General features: G+C 36.4%; 1 protein-coding gene across 3 annotated transcripts in view; it reads right to left on the reverse strand.

Moving 5' to 3' along the window:
• BAZ2B (bromodomain adjacent to zinc finger domain 2B) overlaps positions 1-23,538 on the reverse strand; it is a 110,828-nt gene that overhangs the window by 63,134 nt on the left and 24,156 nt on the right. For 2 of the 3 annotated variants that reach the window (XM_053982876.1, XM_053982875.1), the window contains exons 1-2: positions 7,966-8,170; positions 1,379-1,438 (exon numbers count right to left, since the gene is read on the reverse strand). The exons of the other annotated variant lie outside the window; for it this stretch is intronic. The gene's annotated coding sequence lies outside the window, so the exon portion shown is untranslated. Of the gene's footprint in view, positions 1-1,378; positions 1,439-7,965; positions 8,171-23,538 lie in introns of those variants that run through there. 3 annotated transcript variants of the gene reach the window in all.

Genomic DNA, 23,538 nt, shown 5'->3' on the forward strand with positions numbered 1-23,538 from the left:
TACCCTTATGCAGAAGAAAAACCCTTTTCTTACTCTTATCCTATCAATGTTAGCTGGGATGCGTGAATACTATGAAGCGTATTTTGAAGACATCTAAACACTACACTAACTCATATCCAATTTCCAGTTTAACTTCTACAGTCCCATGTACTGCTTCCTTATTTCAATTATTACCTCTAACACAATGAAAAAGAAGTTGAGTAAAAATATGCTTCAGTTTTTCTCAATGACCAAGTGAAATTTGTAACAACTTTATGACCCCAAACTATAGAAGAGTCCCACAATACTGTGTTCTCTTGCCTTACAGCAAGGTATTTAACTGCATCATAATAATATTGTCACTCTGCCACTAGTTCTTGTGTCAATGACTGCTCCGATGCCAGAAATATTGCAGCTGATGAAGGGAAGCACATCAGAGTCTCAGAACACACAGTCCAGCACATCACAAATGCAAAATGCAGTGTCTAAAAAGGTCATGCTCAGAAGGTAAACGCAGAGCATGGATGCCAGCTCAGAGGTGACTCAGCAGGCCAAGCAGTACCTATGCGTTCCACACCTTCCACAAGGGCCACAGAACAAGGTCAAAACAGAAGTGTGGTCAAAACAAGTGGTGTGACAAAAAACCCCATAAAACAAGCAAGCACACTGACCAAACTTCAGGTGAGAATGAAGTGAGGTACCCACAGGAATGGTCGCAGCTCCTTACAGACAGACTGTGGACACCAGAGGCTCCCACTGATGCTCCCTGCTCTGCCGACAAGGCCTGGTCACAGACCTTCCAACACACAGTCTACTACTGCTAGGTTGGTAAAACAATGATGTTTTACACATTGAGATTTTTAAACTCAAATAAAAGTGCCTATATACTTGGTGAGATCCACTGTCTCAAATACTGTACAAACCAGAAAAGCCAAGTTAACTGCTACATATTGCAAATTTTGCAGAATGTCATTGCAATTATGTCACTTTCAATAATTTGCTCTAAGTACTTTGTGTAAAATTTGCTGGGAAAAAAAGTCACCACAACAAAACTTCTTTTACTAAATCAACAACAACAACAAGACCTTTTTTTGTGAATCAACAGCAAGACTGGCTTGTGTTTCAAAGCTATCATACAAAGACACTTCTATGCACAAATACACTTAATACCTTACTGCCAGTTATACTGTGTGAGGCAGACTGTACGCTCCTGTGTTACATTCTAAATGGGCTTTATAGCCTTCTCCTGACTCACATCACCCATATTTGATCAGCGATATGACAGCTCATTGTTTATTGCATCAGAATCCACTGCAGTGAAAACATTCTTAAATCACATCGATATCACAATTCCATATATATTTGTTTTAACAGACTTTACCCACATAAGGTGACTTACTAAAAGCCACTTCAAAGAAGACCCAACTCTTAGCCTCGGTATGACGGAGTCATGACTGGCCTGGCAAAAAGAGAAACAGAGAAGGGAGTCAGTTGCCATTCTACTCTTTAATAATACGTAGTGGCCATTTTAAATAGTCTCAGGATAAAATGACATTTTAAACAATGCATCTATTTTGACTCTATCCAACAGGATAAACCCATCATTAAACAATACATGCAAAAAAGTTGCAACTCAAAAACTTATTTTCTCCTATTTTACAAGTAACTGTGTTGCTTTCCATTAGAAATAAACATCACTTTTTCGTGATTTTCATGATTATGGTAAAGAAAGAATAGTTATAATGACAGAGGGCATTAAAATTCACTTTACATTCCATGGAGGGAGGAGGGACACAGAGGTCAAGTTAAACTACAATCCTTCATAAGCCTCACTTCGGGACAAGCCTCAGAGTATATTTCTGAAAGCTGCATAATGCTGGGCAAGAAATCTAACCTATCCAATCTGTACTACAAAAACTGTATGGCCGTACTAAGTATCCATGAGGCAACACAGCACCACAGAGAGGTATTTAATGTTGAAGTGACCCAAGGCTCCTTAAATGTTTCAAATCCAGAGTAACAACACTAAGAATCTGGTTCAAACAAATATATAAACAGAATCATAGAATGGTTTGGGTTGGAAGGGACCTTAAAAGCTCATTTCATTACACATACACACACCACCACAGGCAGGGACACCTTCCACTAGATGAGGCTGCCCACAGACCCATCCAGCTTGGCTTTTAACAGTGCCAGGGATGGAGAGATCACAATTGCTATGGTCAACCTGTCCCTGTGCCTTACCACCCTCAATTTCTTCCTAACATCCCATCTAAACCTACCCTCCTAAAATAAAATCTCTCTGCATTATCTGTTATTCTGTATGAGGTTATCAACTTTTAGCAATTACCACTTTTAATAAGAACACACATCACTTATTTTCACATCTATGTTGGATTTGGAAAGGAGAAGTTCACACCATCACCCTCAAAACACAGAAGTGGATGGGTGGGATCAGTCAGGAATGCTCACCCTACAAAAGCAGCTGCCCAAGCCACTTCTTGCAGCACAGCAAATTCCAGATGACAAGAAAGGAACCATCCTGTAAGTTACTTTTACCAACAGAAAAGCTGTGCAATTCATCCAGCTCAAGAAGAGGAGCAGTCAGGACGCAGATATCAGGGTGGCAATTGTAGAGTGCAACTCTGTGCAGACATTGAGGCTTACAGACACTCCACTCATGGAGTGGAGATGATGGCACTACACATCTGTATTCCAACACTGCTAAGCAGATTCCAAACAGCAAATAGTGGTACCACATAAAATTGATGCAAAGTCTGGACTCTTGTCATAACTGCAGAGGCTAAAATAATAGCATCTGAAGAACATTCAAACACAAAGATTCTCTGGCATCAGTCTAGTAAATGCCCCAAAGAGGTACGTTCACCAGATTTTGTCATCAAATCAAAACAAAAGATTCATCATTTCAGAACTGAGGTTTTACAAATCCTTCTGTTCCTAAAAAAACCCCAAACCAACAAACAAATGGATCACTGCAATACTTTATAGTGTCTTGGGATGAATATCAGTTTTTATTTTCATGCCTAACAGTTCAGCTTAAAGACATGTTTCCAGTTTCAGTGTAAAAGCCCACTCTTCCATTCCCCATATTCATTTCAATATTCTGGTTATGAGACTTCAAGAACTTGGGGTTCATTTCCACCAGATTCTAGTACTACTACATCTTCTAAAGAAGCAAGACTTAGCATTTTATACTATTACTTCAGTTTGTGAGGGCACTGAGCAAACTATCTACAACTACCTCTATAACTTTAAAATTATGAAGTATTATTCAATCTTTGCATAGTGGTAATCAATACAGCATTTTTTTAATGCATAGCAAAAATTCTTGCTTAGGGTGGTTCTGACCCACCCTAAGAACGGAAACCCACACTAGAAATCCTATGCAACAGTAGTTCAAAAATTAGTAAAAAAACTGGGATAGCTGAAGTCAATGCCTTTTTTTTCTGTGCTTTTTCAAAATCTAAATTTCAATCTGTCAGAGGCAAATTTTCTGCTTCTCGGGTGGTATTCTGCCACTCAGAAACTTACCTCCTGTTTAGCCATTGTATAGTACACCTCTTCCCATAGTTCAAAAGCCAGACTTGATCTCAAGCTCAAGATCGAGGCTTAGCAACAATTCCAGGCACTACAAAAGCTGAAGAAAACACCTACCAAGGGGGAGTGCCCTGTTGAACCTCTGATGGCAAAAGCTGGGAATCATTAAAAATTCAACAGTGCTTGTGCCAAACATGCTTTTTAGTACTTCTATATGTGAATCTTGCCTAACTTTGCCAAATAATAACAGAAGGCATTAAACCAACAGCTAACTTTTTGAAGCCTAAAGTATCTGCTCTAATATATATATGTATAAGAACTCTTAAAAGGAGCCACTACAAACAATGTGTTTTGCCTACTTGGTATTATTTTGCTTTAAGCTAGGAAAAATAACATAAAGAAATTACTGCATAGAGAAAACTTTAATTAATCTTTAAAAACATGATCTAAAGGAAAATTAATCTGGGGAAGAAATAACTACAAATCCAATATCTGTTTGGGTGTATAAATGCCATGTCTGTCAAAACAACAAGTTCAGAACCAGTAAAAAAAAAGATGCTGAGAAAAGGTTTCTTTTACCCTGAAGTCCTGAACTTACAGACCACATATACTCTAACAAGTAAGAGGGGGCAAAGATGGTAGGCAGAATCCTTCCTAACAAATGGTCTAGAGATTTTTTGGGGGTTTTTGTTTGTTTTGGAGTTTTTAATCCTAACAATTTAAGTTATTATTCTAGTCCTTCAAATATTGCTAAAAACTATGACCACCAGCATACTCTGATGAGAAATGAATTATAGGTACCAAGTCAGAGTTCCAGAAAAGCATTCAGGAGAAACAAATCTTTTCAATGTGTTCCTGTACCAGCCTCAGGCTTTGCAATGGGTCCTGATTTTGTTTTAGAATAGCATCAAACTTCAGTCTCATTATTCTAACATTAATATCATTTTACATTTAAACAAAAAGAGAAAAACCCAAACATCTAAATTGTACATTAGGTTTTCCAATGCCAGCAGAAACTAGTTTTAGCCCATGGGAGAGTGAAGAAGTCTATCAGCCTCTCACATCACTCACTAAGTTCTGGCACCCTGACTAAAAAACTTATCATTGAGGAATGCTAATTCCTCAGTTTTTAACTTCTAAAAGCATCTTGCAGTGTCATCTAGCAGGAATGTAATAGTTCCCACTAATGGGCTGAGACACAGATAAATGGTTTCCACATTTTCATGCAGTTGCACTCTCATGGTTCTTTGGAAACCCAGAACCAGTTCCTGAAGGAAGCGTTACGTGCCATAACAGCCACTGTTTTGAGTCAGCTTCATCACTGGCATCCATTCCCTTTACCAAAATATCTTTCTTAGGTTATTTGTTCATTGTTTCTTCCAGTTTGAAAGGTATGATGATTTTTTTAAAATCTGAGACATTTAAGCAAAACAAAATCCCCACAAAACAGAGTCCACTAAAGTTTAGGTAAACAGCATAACTAGAAGGAAAAATAATGGGGGTCTTAAGACACAAATAAATAAAATTAAGCCTCAACAAAACCCACAGCAGGTATTACTGTGTCAAAAGACTATTCTGGCTGACTCCATTCACAACATTATTTTTACAAACCAAGCAGATGCAAATCTGACATCTTGATGTTATTTACAAACTTGAAATAAGTGCTTAGACACAAAAAGCCTGCCAGATCGCAATTTTATTTCCATAAACTGGAAAGAAAGAAGATAATAAACCATCCATACTTCCATCTTCGAAACAAAAGTACTGTATCTACATATCAAGCTCCAACAAATCCACATGCTAAACATTACATTTTCCTACATGATTAAAGAACACTGGTTAAAACACACAAGTCCACTTCTGCTGTACACTAGGTGTTGTTTTCTTCCAAAGCTTGAAAACCCTTTAAAGATTAACAGTGATACACATTGCAAATAAGCCACTCTTTAAAAAATTGAAGGCACTCTGCAAAGGCAAGCAGTCAATGATGGTCGTATCTGACAGATAAAGCTGGGGCTGTCTTACGGGGTGTGGGAGCAGGAAGCCTAAGCAGTCCCAACTCCTGCTACCCAGCACTCAATTCAAGAGCTCCGTAGGGACCTATGGCGGGGCCCAGGGTTAGCTCCTGCCCTTCCCTGCACAGCAAAAACAGCTGTATCCTTTGGCCACTGCTGCCTCCCACACTTCCCTTCCCCCAGGCAGCCCAGGCAATGCAGCTCCTACAGCTCTCATCAGGGCTGTTCTACCTGCTCTGCAGGAAAAAGCTGAAGCTTGAGCCAACAAGGTCAGCTGTGAGGCACCAAGCTTTAAGAATCTCTTCTGAGATAGAATATGCAAAAAGATTACAAATAGCAAGGGAAACCTTTTCAAAACACTCAGATTGTAGGACATTGGAAAGAATGGAGCAGGGGTACAAGAAGATGGCTGGACAGCATGGAAGTCTGCTGGAAGACAATATATATGTTTTGCTGGTCCCCAGACTAGGACATTTCATAGACATAGTCAATATAAAGCACTACTGTAACTTATCAGGAGTATCATATTATATAAAGTTTATCTATTAACAGCAGCAATTCAGGATTTTGGTTTTTTTTTTAAAAATCAATAGAATCTTGTTTTGTAAGAGACATTAGGATAGGATAGTACTCCAGGTCACTGGGCTTCCAAATTAAATACCAGTATTAAAGGGCTTGTAAGGGAGGCAGCATGTCTATGAAACCTATGGCTATCCTGTGAAACCTTTATCTTTCAGTCAGTGTTCTCAAGATGAAAAGGGCATAGTTTGAAAGAGAATAGCACTCATTCCTCAGCAATCCTCAGAATACAGCACAGGTATTTTGGGGAAAAAACTGTTCAGATCAATGGCTTCCAAATACCAGGTCTTCACCACCCCACAAAAAAAGTAGTATACGTTGAATCGCTCTTCCTTTCTTCCCCATGGCATTTTTCCTGCCTTGTTTTCCTTAAAATAGACCTGTATCTACATGCTCTAGCCACTCCGTTGTCCACACCCTTTTCTCTATAGCTAACAACTCATGCGAACTAATAGGTCAAGCATGTCCAAAAACCTCTTTCTACCTCAAGCTGGAGGAACACTGTTCCTCACGTACTTATTTTTCTCACAGAGTGAACAAAACAGATTTCTCATATATGATGTCTACTTCACAAGTTTTTTAATAACAGCTGTTTAATTCAATGTCTTTTTTATCTATCTATTGTAAAAAAACCTCTCTTTCTTTTAACTGAATCATACTTTTTCTTCATGTTTCATTTTTGGTTCCAGTTTCTGCTAACATAGTGGATATGTTCTGTCACTAAACAAAACTGTACATCCTTTTATTTCCACGTAAAATACGATAATAGAAAAAGTGGACTTTTGAAGAGCAACAATTATTTTGGTTAGTAATTCACTACAAGGTTTTTCATAATCTAGTTTACAAAAGGAGAAAATAAGTCTTTGGTACCAAGAACACAATATTATTTTATTATTAAATTAAATCAGAACTGCAAAATTTAATTTAGCACTTTTCTAAACTTCCACAATATAACCAAGAACATGAATTGGTATTATATACTATAGAATGCCAGTAACATTCATTGTGGTATGTATAGCACTAGTGCAAATGCTATGCCATTTATAGTGGCACAACAGAAGACCAACCTTAAGAAGAATAAAATCATTGTAGACCCATGTAACAGGCCGAGTAAGACCAAAAACACTCTGTAACCATTGTTTGACAATATGAAATCTGTTAGACTGATAGCCTCGAGAAAAATAAGACCACACCTGTGTACTGAGTGATAGCTCACACTCACCTGGTCCTCAGCAGCAAGAGCCAAGAAATTACTTAAAGTAAAAATAACACATCAACTCTAATAAAGACAGAAACAGCACTTACACAATCATATTAGAAAGGCTGACAAAAAGGCTGTTTTGTTTTATTTGAAGACTAAGTTTGTTAGACAGGAAACAGTTCTGGAAGTGATAAAAATATTATGAAAATACTAATACTTCAGAATTTGCATGAAACACACATTCCCGTGTCACTGCATTTGTCCAGTTAGTATTCATCAGAATTTTTCATAAAGTTAATACTAGTTGGCTGAAACCTAAATAGACTTCAACAGTTTGGGGTTTTTTAATCCCATGAAAATCAGGTTTTTTGCTCATCACTACTATCAGATAAGCATTACAAGAGCAGTAGTTGTCTTAGAATTAAAAAAAAAATTGCTAATCTATATATTCTTTTTGTATTCTTCAATCTATAAACATTTCAAACTATTAACCCAGGGAAGGCCGGGGGGGGCAGGTGCGGGGTGGGGTGTGGGGGAGGGAGTGGGGGGGAAAGGATGGGGAAGGAAGCACAGAAGAAAAGCACTGAACACTTGGCATTACAGGAGAATAGATAAAGAACACGAACAGCTTACTGTGGAGAGGGGTTTAATCAGGAAGTAGCCATTATCCTGTCGCTACAGAGCAGTGACAGCACTCCAAAACAAGCCGAGGGTTTGGTCTTGGAGGTTTTTGTTGTTTGCTTTCTTTTTCAGTCAAGAAGGAAGAAGGCACACATGCTATCATGTCCGAGTTTGCTGAGCCCAAAGGTCGTCAGATGCCTATTGTCAAAAGCTATCCTGAAAATGAAATCCAAGCAAGCGTTGACAAAGCTGTATTTAAGGAAGCATCTAAAATCTACCACAAGCTCCCTCTGTGTTACACACAAAACATGGCTGTCTTATTCAGAGATTAGCAATTATTGTAATGAGATACTGTCGGAGAGGGTCAAACAGTGCTTCCTGCAGTTTACACATCTTGATTTCCTGGTAAACAAACCGAAAGGCAGGTGGAGCACTTGGATCACCAGTAACACAGCTGCTCATGGACCAAAACCAGCTCAGGTGAAGTATGCAGCTTTATCTGTACTTTAATTACATGAGGGGAAAAGGGAGCAGAAAAACATAAAAATATGAAGGAAATGTTTCCCACAGTGTTATGTAAGCATCAGTGCCTGGCTGCATTGTTCTCTCATTTATGCCAAGCCCAAGGAAATTATCTTTATTTTTATGTAAATGATGCTTATGTACACACACACACACTCTCTTTCTCCAGAACAAACTGCTCCCCAAGTTGTTTTGGTATGTAAAAGTGCTATGAAACTATACCCTGAAACAACCCTGGAAAAATCTGAAACTGAGGAAAACAAACGCTAATCACTGCATGCAAACTCAAGCATCAACCTCCTAAAAAAAGCACAATTAAATCTACAAACAATATGCAGAAATCATACAAATTAATTAATTCATACCATTTTAAAAGAAAAAAAAAAAATTCAAATTACTTTTCTTGAAACTGCCAAAAACTTTTCCTCCACAAGAAGAAATAATCGCATATGGACTAAATACATGGCAATGATTCAATGAGAAGAGATTGCAGGTTGCTCCCTACCTATAAGCATTCCAAAAACTAATTTCCGCAAGCTTCAGTTTAAAAGTCATATTTTCAAGGTGGAACTGAAGAGGGTCCTAGGTTACTATGAAAATTAGAAGGAAAAAAAAAAAAAAAGACAAAGCAACGCTGAACAAATAAACAAGAACACTCCCCAACCTTGACTAACAGAACTAAAAGCTCACTTCTAAGCAACTAGAATAAAGTATTTGGTCCAAAAACAGAATACAGAATTTTTTGCAAGACAGAAATAGAGTTAAATTATTAGACAATCTGTTGATACAAGTGAAACTGTTACAGTGACCTAAAATAACAGCATATGGGTCTGAACCACAACATGTAATCCAAGAAAAATCATTTGTATAGCAGTAGAGAGATGCAAAGGTACTGGGGGCTGGGGGGCAGTGGATCAATCAATGAATTCTTCCTCCCTCAAAAATTCAGGCGCATCAAAGACAATCTAGGGAACACACCAAAGTAACATGTCTGAAAAAACAAATCAAGAAACAAGACACCAAAAAAGTTTCTAATAACAATGTGAGAAATACATTGCAGCCATTTTTCACAATCACGAAAGAAACAAAGGAAACTCATTTAAAAAAATACAGAAAGCATTACTGGAAAGATCATGAAATATGAAGGGGTTCATCTGTATCAGCAAACACTGACGGTGAAAATGCAGCCTCTGCCAATGAAGGAGTGATTCTGTCCTCACAATCTCCCAAACAACCAAAGATACATTAAGAGGGATCACTGCAATCAAAACAACACACCAAGAAGAATTTTGCAGGCTGTGATTGTTACAGACATAACTAGTGCAGCCACAATTTCCTCATCAGACACTTGCATATTAACCCATTGCCTTAAGTTAAACTACACCAAAACTTCAGCATTTCATCCACACAATTTTTTGTTTCCTGTCTCACAAAAAAGTAGTTCTGTCAAACCACATGCAGGGTTTCTGAAGAGAACAGTAGAATTCAAAACCATCAAATGAGAAAAGCCTTTGCAAAAACAAAGAGTATCAGCAGCACTCTTCACAGTAGCCTTAAAATAGTTTTAAAAAGCAATATATGTTGTATTTAATTGGGGTAAATTTGGTACTAGTATCACTGCAAACAAGCTTTCACTGCAAGATTTAGGAGACCATGATCTGAACCCTCAATCTGCTAATACCAGAAAATTTGCATGCTACAATACAGCTACAATGAATTTGATTCTTGTATGATTCCAGGAGAATCACGCAGAATAGTTCCATGTGTTAAAATAGCTCATAAAAGATAGTTTTTCTAAAATTGTTTCAAACCATATTGCTCATAATGTGAAAAATACTTAGTGTGGAACAGCTGTTTAGCACTGACAGAGCAATGAAGGAGAGAGAAACAAAACATGCCACTGGAAGCAGCAAAACAGAAGGTCGATACGTGTTTTCTGAACCCAAGGCTCAATCAGACCTTAGTCCAGTAACAGTCACTGAAACATTAAAAGCATAGATCTGCTTTCTACCACTGTAGCCATCAGAGAAGCTAAATACACTGAACTACAACCCACTGCCTCCATGTTAGTCAGCAAGAGAGTAACAAAGATTCAGCAATTGTTCTCAGACAAGTTTTATGGGCTACCAAAACCCTGGTGGTCAAACACCTCAGCTTCATGAAAAAAATTACATTTATAAAATTGACCTAATATGATATAATAAATCAACTACTCCAGCTGTATCTCAAATACTCATCAGCCCCTGCCCTTATGAAATGGCATGGCCTCAAAATGAGTTACTGTCTTTGTGAAAGATTTCTTTTTTTTTAACAGTATCACCTTCTATATAGCAAATTCTAAGTATAAATATGGGTATTGAATACAACTGTAGCTATGGGTATGATTAGGTAAACTACGTAAATTTAAAAACTGAAATCTTTACAAAACAATACATATAATTACATGAAGTAAAATATTGAAGGGTTCCTCCACCGAGATTTCAAACACTGCCCGTGGGAATTAAATCTACGGTCATAAAAAAATTACAAAATTCTGAAAACTTCACCTACTAGATTTCAGTCTATCTAGAACTACCTTTAATCATTGAGGTAGCTCTATTCCACACATTTTGATTTAGAACATCTCAGTTTACCCTGTGACAAAGAAATATAAAAGCAGTTAAGCCGTGAATGTTACTTACACACACTTGAGAAGAACACGTAATCCCCGAGAACCTGCAGTGAATGCTAACAAAGCCAGAGACCTACATTTTGCATCATAACTTGATCCAACTTCAGAATTGTTGCAAAAACCATATGTTACCTCATAGCAGAAATACTGCTCAAAATAGCAAACATTTATGAGTACAGGCCCAATACCTGAATCCAGCATCAGGTGTGAACACAGCCTGCATCAATGGTGTTGGAGAGCATAAACTTCCTGCCGTTTATTAAATCAATATGCTTATTTATAAAAGTTTCAGATGCAGTATTAAGTCTGCCTTTTGCTTCTAGCCATTTTAACTGGAATCCTCTGACACTAACTGCATGGACCAATAAGGAGGGCACAAAAGGGATAATTCATTACTTAAGGAGTAACAGTGATTCTAAATCATCTTTTTATTCAAGAAAAATCTAACAAGTTAATAGACGTGACCTCCAACTAAAGTACAAAAGATTGGCAGGAGGAGGGGAATGTCCACAACGGATAGGCCCAACAACCAACTTTCTTCCCCTCATTCAGCCTGAAACAAATTCTCAACCACCATTTACTCCTCAGAGACCTTCATGCAATAGCGCACCAAACCAAGTCCTACTTGCATCCCTGTAAATTCAGAGACACTGACAACACTTACAAGCCTCAGTACCATTTTTTCCCTACATATACTACTGTACAGAGCCCACTCTTGAGTTACACTGTTACACTGAGTACCACTAGTACTCATTGGATTGGTCTAAAGTTTGGTCCCCAAACTGAAAACAAAGATGCATCACAAGAGACAGATTACCTTACTTCAAATAGTTTCTCACCACCAAAAACAACTACATCAACCAATCTCTAAAACCCATCAGCTGAGAGTAAGGAATCTGCATCCTTACATTGGTTATAGCCCTACCAAAGCCAAGGGAAAGAGGTATCCTTTCCCAAGACGGAGAGAGGCAACAATCTTCCCTTCGTTCTACCTCCTGTGTATCCCAGTCGCATTTATGGGTCATAGTGCTCATGACTTAGCTTTACTTTAAAGGCCCTTTGGTCCTCATTGAATTGTTTATAAAATGCATGAACACTGCACCTGTCAATTTGATCCTGAAACGGTATCTTGGATTTGAAATGAACACAGTAGCTACCAGTGAACCATCACTCAGAAAGAACCATATTCTACTCTTATTAAATACATCTTTACCAAAACCCTAGTAAATACAGAATTGTTTCAGTGCACATAAGAAGTCACACAAAACACCAGAAAACTAGCTTATTCTTTACATTATTTCAGTGCCCAAAATCATTCTTCATGAAAGCTCATTACCTGAAACTCATTACAGAACTACAAAAAAAATCCCAAACTATCACTTTTTTAGTAGCATTTCAAGCATCTGCCACTAGATTTTAATCCCACAAAACATATATACATCGAATAAATATTCAAAGAGCACAGAAAAATAACTAAATTAAATAATTTCAGTACATTTTAATTTTCCTGTATCAAAGCTTTCTCGTATACTCCTTTTCACTCTTAGCATTTTGATTAACAAAATGTCTCATTATTACTGAACGGTTTTAACTTGCAACTTGGAAAAAACAAACTAAAAAAACCCCAAACTAAACCATACCAGGATCTCAAGGAACACACTGTCCTATGTACCAAATCATGCCATTTCATAATAAAGTTGATGTATCTTACCATAAAGTTTTGCTAATATTTTTCAGTATAATCTATTAAAATTTAGTCATTTGAGTTTTAGGAGATTTGACACCAAGATGAGGTTTATTTCCATGTTCTGCATACATTACTATCATCCATTTTAAAAAGCATTACAGACACCAATATTAATTTTCTTTACATATATATATGGGGGGAGGGATAAATTCAGTTTTAACTGCTATTTGGTCAAACAAGATTTTGGAGAAAATACCACATAGGTAGAGAAATGAACATAGAAGGAGGGTTAAACTGCTATTTTCCATTAAAATAACCATTCATTTACCACATTATTGAAAACTTGAAAATAAATTATTTTGAAACTATAACAATATTTCAGAAGTTTTAAAAGCTTGGAGCAACAATAAACATATTCTTTATCTATCATCAAAGTACACATACACACACAGACACTCTAAGAATACAATATTCATTTTGCTGCAGAAGAACAGACATTGCATAACAATGAGATTTGCTAATGAAATCAGCCATCAACCTGGAATACATTTGTATTAAACCAAGACCTCAGTGTCATTTTCTTTTTGCATCATTTGTTCTCTCATTTTTTGACCTTTCAAGTATCCTGTCCTCCTGGTTTCATTGCTTCAAGTACAGCAATACTGCAAAATATTTTAACACTGTATGTACAACACTTTATTTTACAAAATTTCTTTCTCTGCTTACTACTAAATGTAGATTCTAATTGCATAGCTTCTATCAGCATTGTGAATGTAGCCTTGAAAGAAAAACAACGGGTACTACAGAAACAAAGGAGTTTTATTTCCTCTGTAAAACTGCAGGAACATCTAATAAAAAGTGGCTGTCACTTGGAATAAACTATACTTTCATAGTTCAAGTTGCAAGCCCCTTAATACAAGAATTTAACAGAACACCACATTTTAGAAAAATACCCTCTCTATTTATCTAATGATTAAACAGAACACAATTTAGCATCATTACATGAATACAGGTGTATTTTCTTTGCCTGAACATGCAAGACCATAATGAAAAAAAGTAAAACAATCCAGCAAGCTCAGTGACAGTATTTTAAAGTATGCAGTATATATAACAGGTACATAAAACACTTTACTGAAAAAGAGATGAATACAGAATGGAATTATTCATTTGACTACTCAGAGATGACCATAAAAATTAAAAATTGCAAAGGTATTTTAAAAGACATTTTTCTCTTATTATACTAATATCATATATTGGTTTTGCAGGTTATATGCTGTCTTATACTTCATAGATAAAAAGCAACCTGTTTGCACCCCTAGCTCCAAAAGTATTAAACCTATGTTTTGAAGTAATTCCAAAATTAGAATACAGCACACTAATTTTTTTCTACTGTTCTCATTTTACAGATTTTTTTTCCAATTGAATTAACACAAATAACACATTTTGACTATAAGGTACTATCAAGTTAGCATTATTGTTGATAAGCTCCAAAATCACACCAAAACCTAATACAAAACAATAGCGAATAAATGTTTGCAGATTTGTTTGGTAGGGTTGGCTTTTTTTTGCAGAAGTGGGTGAGGGGGGGGGGTCACATGACATGGTGCTTGCTTGGGTGGGCATAGGTGTTTTTTTCTCCTTTTTTTTTTTAATTAACACTACAAAACTCTAATTCCATGAAAAGGGCAAATAATTACTTACTCTAGTATACAAAAATTGCTCACAACTCTCATGGAATAAATGGAAGCAACCTGTAATTTATTTTATCTGGGAGATGAAAGGAAGTCATTCAGTCATTCTATGGTTACAACAGCCATCACAACATCAAAAAACCCAAAAAGCATAAAAGACCACTGAAAAAATAGGGAAGAAAAATAATTACATGTCAGAATATGGACTTAAGCATCCCTGGAGTCAGTTGTATCAAATTGTCTCTAAACAGCCCAGGAATACCATCAAGATACTGGACATTATGAACTAGGTAAGTAACTGAAAGCACAAAAATTTCCATAAACTGTCTTCACATGTGCTCCACTGCTAAGTTAACAAGCATCTTTGTCATTAAGAGCCTTTGAAAGCTAAAGGCATAAAACATGTGCCCTTATTTTTATTCCATTTTTCTCAGTTTTAAAGATGTGTGGCTACAGGATACAAACATCCAGGCACATACCATATGAAGAGGTCTTACTCTCATTCATGGATTACCACGTCCTAATAAAAAGATGGATGAAGACTATCACACACTATCAAAAATGCTTCTTTAAATTATGAAGCATTTGTCCTTCTTCAATAAAGCCATCCACATTACATCTCAAAATGACTGAAGCTGAAGAGATAGAAGAGGCATGATTCATTTAAATGCAAAGACTATAAGACCTCCAGGCTCTGAAATAAAGAAGCTCTAATGCCACAACCTTGACCCTTGAAAGTGATAGGTCATTTTCTTCTGTGATTGCTCTCTGAAACTCCAACAATTGTCAAGTAGGCTAAAGAGTATGGCTGGCAGATGATAGCCGTGAAAAGCTTGCACTTTTAACAATGACTTACTGCCCTGTAGTACAGATCAACAGTCCAATTGAGCATCTTCTACAAGATCTTACAGGCTCTTGAAGCTACATATTACAGCAACTGACATCACAGGTTTTATTAGTGATCAATCTAGTGGATATGGAACCTAAGAATATAGAAAACTGTTAAATGATACAGTCTTAATTCAAATGAGAACAACAAGATATGCAAATTCGCTGTACAAATGAAATATGTGATTCTGGTACATCACTGTTGACACTAGGCAATCATGCATATACCTTAAGCACACAACATAAAACTTCACAACTCACACAACCTGGCATAAATTTCATAGGCATGAGAACACAGAAACCAGTTATTCTACTAATGAAAGTGAACCCTTATTTTAAAAGTATAGACAAGAATATAGATGAAACTGTATCAACACCACAGAGAATAAGATGCCAGGTGCTAAAACATATTTGAATTTTTATCAATAAGAAAAAGCATGAATCCAGAAATTTATTTATTTGTATTTATTCTCTCTGAACTCTGAAGAGATAGTTACTTCAGTATATAGTCTAAAATTCTGTATTTTGCTGCAATAAATCACAGCTATAGATGCTCAGAGTACAAACATATTCCAAAATTTAACACTGTCCATTTAATAGTGTTTCAAATATTCCAGAAAATATTCATAAACATATACACGTTGACATACAGAATATGCACATATACATATCCAGTTTGCATATACAGGTTTTGTGTTGTGCTGTACATGTAGTCATGTAGTCATACATATATGTATGCACACACGCACACTAACACCTTCACTTTCAGTATTACACAGTGCTTAGTTAAACGCTATTACTGGCACTTCAATGCAGAAATTGTAAGCATCCTTCATGCTTACTTTTAAATACCTAGCAATAAAGCAGGCTTATTCTTTTTTCACAATGAAATACTACAAATTGTACTGAATTATAATGACTTCTATTTATCTACTTTTAGGGAGTAAAGCTAGAGGACAATTTATTAGAGCACAGGAGGAAGTCCTGAACACTGGAAGGTCACAGGCTATGTGCTGAGCTGCTAAGCAAAAGTGTCTATGATGTTGCAGAGCTGCCATTTTTCTTCCTTGACAAAGGCTCCATCTGCCACAAAGCCATTACAGCCTCAAAGTCAGAATATCAATGATTTCCAACCATTCTGCAAGTCTGCTTTCACCTTGACATCACCTCTATAAAATACCTAAAGCAGATAATACATATAACCCTCAACTATCTCTAAGCCCTTGCTTTATTCAACTGATATACATTTAAGCTGTACTCTAATACACCATTTCTTTACTACCTCTGAATTGTGCATGAATATGAAAACTCCAAATTGTACATACTTTTCATTCTTATGTTTGCCTTAAAGAAATTACCTTTGAAAAACCTAAAAACAAAACTTTTGACAATTGACAAAACATGTAAAAATTAGTTAGAAAACATCTGTATTTACATAATGTACATGCACACCATCACAATTTACTTTATTCTTTCCCATATAAACAAAACATGCCTGGTAAGATACTTACTACACAGAATAAACTATCACAGCCCCACTGAAACCAGCAAAACTACTTTCAGCTCTTGATGTATACACAAACTGATTTTTTAAAAAAATGCAGGTTAGAGATAGGTCAGAAGAGGAAAGAGAATCTTGACTTACTGGAAGAATACCCGATGAATTAGGTCCTCACACAAAACAATTATACCTGGATCAATGAAATCAATCAGAAACTCATATACATAAGCATTAACATTTATATACATATATAACATTTATATATGTGTACATGCACACATATGCTCTCTGTCAAGAATATACATTCCATCAGGCTGGTTACAACATGATTTTAATGAAGGCATTCATAGATAGCAACTTCTGGAGTCTCAAAATGTAGATGAATGTTGGTACTCTAGACTAATTTTAGAACAGGCAAAGTTGCAGCTTGATTTCACAGTGAAACTGGGCCACAGAAGAAACAATTTTGTATTACAAATATGTATGTAATCACATATGATAGCCAGAACTACAACTACTGCCAACAAACGCTCAAGATGCTGAGTATACAGAAGCAAAATATTTGAGCACTAGATGAAGCTTGCGAACATCTTTATGAAAAAATTACTTCATAACACCTGTAAAGTACATATTTTACAATCTCAACTTTTGAATAATCAAATGTAAAATTATCAGTGGTAGTCTGGGTAAATAGAAAAAAAGCCCCACATACAATATGCCTCCCTCCTTGAACTCACAGCCCTTAAAAAGACCAGATTTTTTGGAGCTTTCCTTGTATGAATTAGTCAAGTCCTATTAAAACAAGCTTTCTAGTTGAAACAGGGACACAATGCTCAAGATGAGTCACCTGCTGGAAAATTCCTGAAGACTTAGATTGAAAGTATAAGGTGGCAACAATTTACACATGGAAAAATATCTATTCAATAGTCAACTAGAAATGTCTTCTGAACCTGAACATCTAAATTTCAGAGCTACTGTATAAGACTCTGAAATTTAGTAAGAAAAAATATTTCTCATTTCCCATAAGTGGGCAAAGCTTTATTTTTGAATGCTAAGAACATTTCCTGCTGTAAGAAAGCCAAAGCAAACAAAGTGAAAACTCTAATCTAATCATGTGTACTTGGAAAGATTTCTGAACTTTTAAACTTTTGAAGGAAATGTAAACAACAAAAACAATTTCTTGTGCAAACGGAATGTTGCTATTGCAAAGATAAATCAGCTGGTCTAAACAACACAGTGATACTACCAAAAACTGAATTTACATCTGAGCTCCTCCAGTTGTTATCTGTACAGTAAAGTTTAACTTATTCCTCCTACCAGTGGATTTACAATTCTAATTTAGAATCTGCCCCTCAGCAGATAACCATTATTACAACTGGCTTGTGCAGAAGCATTAACAAAGTTGAGAGTAAGTCTTACAGAAATTGTCAGTAAAGGGGTTTTGTGCTGTTTTGTTTTTTTAACTGCCTTCCTATTATAACTTACAACACATCAAATACAGACTATTAGTTTAAAAGAAAACTATAATGAAAAGTAGGTGTTCCACAGAGAAATATGCAGTTAAGTCTTTCCTTTGATTGAAACTTTTCAATCCTTTTGTAATTTTAGTTGTTTGAGCTAGCTAGCGTGTTAATTTGCTTTACTCAATAAAGGCATCTAAATACATACAAGCAAGGATATACAAGTACATACACACTAACCATATTTGCAGAAAACATACAGCAATAAACTACTCTCAATTTTTTAATAAGATGATTTTCTAAAAATAACTACATAGAAACAAGTAGGGAAAAAGGCACAATTGCCCTGTGTTTCATTTACACTCAATATAATTACCGCAAGCAGATAAAACAGTTACAATCATATTATCTTTAGTTTCTTAGTCAATGTTAATTGTTAGTATACTAAAGTGAAGGTGTAATTAAATCTCCAGGTGTTACACGTGTATGAAGAAAACAAATTCTCATGTTCTGTGGGGGATGGCCTGTTTTGGAAGCTTTAAATTTTTTCTGAGCTTGCTAAGTGTATATCCACCTACACTGTTAAAAAAACCCCAAAGTGCTACTTTTCAAACATTATTACCACAAACCAAGAACAGCCTCCTTTTATAGTCTCAGAATGATTCTGTTTAGAAGGGACCATAAAGCTCATCTTATCCCACCCCCTGCCATGGGCAGGGACACCTCCCACCGTCCCAGGCTGCTCCAGCCCCAGTGTCCAACCTGGCCTTGGACACCTCCAGGGATCCAGAGGCAGCCACAGCTGCTCTGGGCACCCTGTAGCAGGGCCTCCCCACTCTCACAGGAATTCCCAATTCCCAATATCCCATCCATCCCTGCCCTCTGGCAGTGGAAGCCATTCCCTGTGTCCTGTCCCTCCATCCTTTGTCCCCAGTCCCTCCTCTCCAGCTCTCCTGGAGCCCCTTCAGGCACTAGAAGGAGCTCTGAGCTCTCCCTGAAGCCTTGTCTTCTCCAGGTGAACAACACCCAGCTCTCCCAGCCTGGCTCCAGAGAGAAGGGCTCCAGTCCTTAAGATCACTGTTGTGGCCTCCTCTAGACCTACTTTAGCAGCTCCACACCCTCCCTGTCCTGTAGACATCAGAATTGTTTTGGGAGGAATATAAAAACAGAAATACCTTTTCCATAACCAAATGCACATTTCCAGGAATTCTCTGCATCTTTTGAGTAGTTACATGATGTAAAAAGGTAAATATAGCTATGTATGTAGATGCTTAAGTTAACTTTTGAGGAGAAGGGGAACAGCTATGGAGAAGGAGCAACTGATACAGTCCAACTGCCATAAAACCATAGAACCACTTTTATTAACCCAAAATTACCATTTTTTTTCTTTTTTTTTTTCCTCCCTACTTCTCTGTAAAGTATGTTCCAACTTGTTATCAACAGCTTCTCATTAGCTGCCCAGACTTATCAAATTTCACTTTTGGTTCAATAATCCCAGTTTTTGTTAATTTTCTTTTATTCTGAGACATAGAAGCTGCAAGTGATGAAGCAGATGGTTTTATAAAAATAAAATAAAAACTGTTTGCCTAACTTGCTTGTCTCTGCAAGTCTTCTGTTCTTTTATTTAGCTGCAAACAGGCTATTATTTATCTACATTTAAATTTCAAGTAAGGGTTTTTCTTGGCAATTTGCTTTCATATTTTAAACTGAAATACATGAAATCTTTCATGGGTCTGACTCACACTCATTTTTTGTTGATGTTTGCTTTCACATTCCTAGCCACCAATTCCAAGTAGGCCACTGAATACTTTGTTACTGTGAAAAGAAATTGGGTAGTTTTCAAAACCTGTTAAATCCCTACTTAAAGTTTCTGTAGGACACTTGATTTCTCAATGTTCTAACATGTTGCTCTTTTTTGCTTTTCTTTCCCCCTCTGCCCTCCCCTCAAAAAAAAAAAGGAAAAAATATCCATAAATGTAGATCTCACCTAGGAAGAGGCTTCTGCTCATCACAGTACTCATCCCAACACCACTATTCCTGTAATGGCAACATCTCTCAAAAACATGACAGTTACCTTGTCATGACAATTTTTGTCAAAGAGGCCTCTCTTCTTAGTTTCCTAACTTTCCTCCAGAAAATTTTGTTCAGCCTTCTGCTGACCTGATCTTGTATTTTGAACTCTTTTTTTTTTTTTTTTATAGCCATTAATAACTTGTTTACTTACAACCATATAGAGAAAATTTTGGAAGTATTATCTGCATAACTTTCAAGTACTGTGTCAACATTCTAAATTAGCTGTTTCCACAAATAAATTGGGACTGTTAGAATTCACCACAGCCGCCTTTTGTAACAAATAAAAAGAGCCATGTTTAGGACTTAAAAGAATTTTGTATTTGGGGAGTAGAAATCAGTATCCACAAGAACTTCCTATCGAACATGAAAAATAAAAAAAATCATATCAAACAAACAGACCACTAACACCAACTGACAACACAGAAGGAATTATTACTTGCCATTTTTCCCAATCTTTTCAAGCTCTCACTTCATCAACCTATTTGTTACAACCCAAGGCACAATGAAGTGCCATTTCTTTGTTTGGATGCAAGGGTTATTAATGCTTCAGAGTGAAGAGAGTATGTTCTGTAAGCTAAAGAAGTGACTGTACTCACAAAAATGTTAGAGATGATTAAGAATATATTTTTTATTATTATTCAGAGATTTGATATTTTTTCATCTCTCAGAAAATAATTAAGCATGATTGGACAAACAAAGAAAGAAAATAAACTGGCACACTGACTTAGTACTAACAGTCAGCATCAAAATTAAGTTCGTTGAAAGAAAGAGATCTACACCTGGCTATTGTTTCTTTTATTTTTTAATGCCTACAAGAAAACTCATCAAAAAGCATAAATCTTCCTATAAATTCCTCCTGTTCTCCAGCTGCATACTTAAAGGGAAGAAAGTCACGCACGTCAACTTGACCATTTTAGAAGCATTTTTCTCATTTTCCTGAGTAAGGCACTCTTTTCTTCAGCATTCATCTGATGGCTCCACAGAGTAACAGTGGTCAGATGCTGCCAGCAGCAGTTCTCATTATATGCTTGGAGGTCCAGGAAAAAATGCCCCTTGTTGGGGCATTGTTGCCCCTATGAGTAGGACTCACAGATAATAACTCCCAAAACATTAAGGAGGAAGGAGCCCTTGTAACACTTGAGTGTTCAGAAGTCAGGACAAACTTTTAACTCAACCAATGCACCTCTGTTCTTCGTAGAATTCTATCTCCTTCCCAATGTAAAGGACTTTGTTTAAAACAAGATTTCACAAGTCAGAAAGTTAGCAGGTTTAGCTTTTCAAAGCCAAACATACAGGTAATGTTTAATATCAATTATATATTTCACCCCCTTTTCCTCTGCAAAACTGGAAGCTTCTTCTATAAAATCTCTACATCCTTCCACTCACTGGAGGCTGGGAAAGTAGCACTCTCAGTACATCCCAGCAAAAAAACTTTACCTCATTAACAAAAAAACAACAGGGTTAAGCTTTTATTAAATGAAGGCTTTTTCACTAAAACCAGCTCAGGTTACAGAAGCTGGCAGTACACTACCGCATTACAGGAAGTTTCACAACAGCTGATTCTGCACTAAATATTAAATACTAGATAAAGCCTTCCTATTTCTCTCTGTTATTGCAAATAATTTAAGGGCTTTCCTAGTTCTGCTTTTTGATTTTTTTTAATGGTTCAGAATGCTGCTCATGATTTTGAAATAGCAGGCTTTCATACCTCCCCCACCCTTACCTGTTCACCTATCACTGCCTGCTAAGCAAAATGTTCACTAGAAAACTACTCTTTTGAACTTTATTTCCTGTTTAGTAGATCTGCTCTCTTCATATTAACCAATTCCTTCTCTGAATTTAGCAGCTGCTAATGGTGCCCTTGCTATTCCCACAAACACTGTATTAAGACACATGTAGTGGCTGCCACAGCTTCTTCCACACTGAACAGAAAGCACCTTCTGAAACCTGAGCCTTTTAAATTTAATCTTACAAGTTATTTTAACCAGCATGCAAAAATTCTTGGTTTAGGCTTTTCTTCCCTACTGTCAGTGCAAATTTCATCTCTACTGACTGCAAAGTTACATCTGGAATGAGGGCCAGAAGGTCTCTATTGAGACATAAGACTCCATTGTATCGCCCAGTCTAGTAAAATAAGAAAACTCATGTTCATCATCTAGCAAAATATCACATATTCTCTGATCGTGAAAAATGCCTTTCAAAGGTGCTAAAACTAATTTTGGAATTAATCTTGCAGCACAAACTCTCAATTAGTTTTAAATACTCTGTAAACTGTACAACAGACATCAAAACTACTAAAGGTATACACTAAAATTACATGCTATCAAATTTGTATTCCAAGCTTACATACAAAGTAATCCAGAAAGAATGATAACAGTATTATGTTAAAGACCTTCTCAACGGCTAAACTTGAAGTCACAAAACTAATTGCACCCACCGAGTAAGTTTTACTTAGACTAATCCGTAAGTTTTAGCTGAGGCTGTACTTAATGTCTGGCTGAAATCACGACCTGGATGAAGAATTTAGCACTAAGCCATTCCATAAAGAATATTTTCCTTTTCCCTGTATGAGTCATGCTTCTCGGAGAACTATCAGAATGCTTACTGCTACAGCTTACTTACTATGACCAATGTGGTCAGTTCTGTGACATTGCTGTTCAGCCACCTGAAAACAGAACACAACTGATAATCAACTGAGTCATCAAGTAACTTTTGCAAAGACAAAGACACATCAAACAGAACACTAAAATTTATTTTTTAAAAGTACGTGAGACATTTCCAGCGCACTGAAAGCACTGTTTCCCACTGCCAGATATGAAGCCATTACAAGACGAACAGTTCAAGATAAATGTTATATAGTAACACTTGATTTGTTTGCAACCATCTGTTTAAATACACATAACCATTTTACTATAACTAAATTGTGAATGATACAGTACAACACGTACCCCTTTGATAAATACAGTAAGCCAAAGGAATCTGTCAAGATGCAAAGTAATTCCCAAAAAATAATGGAAAATGTTAATTTTTTTATAATGGAACCAGAGTTTCATTCCATTAGTGATGCTCTCTAGCATGCATATTTCAAATTC

This window comes from Vidua macroura, chromosome 7 (assembly GCF_024509145.1).
Source record: "Vidua macroura isolate BioBank_ID:100142 chromosome 7, ASM2450914v1, whole genome shotgun sequence".
Taxonomy (NCBI): domain Eukaryota; kingdom Metazoa; phylum Chordata; class Aves; order Passeriformes; family Viduidae; genus Vidua; species Vidua macroura.